This window comes from Trachymyrmex cornetzi, unplaced genomic scaffold (genome assembly GCF_001594075.2).
Source record: "Trachymyrmex cornetzi isolate Tcor2-1 unplaced genomic scaffold, Tcor1.1 scaffold1837, whole genome shotgun sequence".
NCBI classification, from domain to species: Eukaryota; Metazoa; Arthropoda; class Insecta; order Hymenoptera; family Formicidae; genus Trachymyrmex; species Trachymyrmex cornetzi.
In genome coordinates, this window is record NW_017296460.1 from 12,485 (window position 1) to 12,772 (window position 288).

A 288-nucleotide genomic window follows, 5' to 3' on the forward strand; every position below is an offset into this window, starting at 1 on the left:
CTTTATCTTTCTATTCAAGAGTCTTTTATATTTGCAATGCAATACAACATTTAATCTCAAAAAATTAAAGACGAAGCATCACAAAATGAGAAAATTTGATTAAAATAACTTAAATTTATTTTACAATGTGTGTCCCACGTAGAGGTAAAATAAACGTTTATTATATAATTCGGACCCAAGCTGTCGATGGAACTCATATTCAGAACTCGATCGGTCTAGTCTTTATTTTAAAAAACCGAGAATTTCGGATGCTCGGATGCCCGCAACTCGCTGGCTCGCGTAAAAACA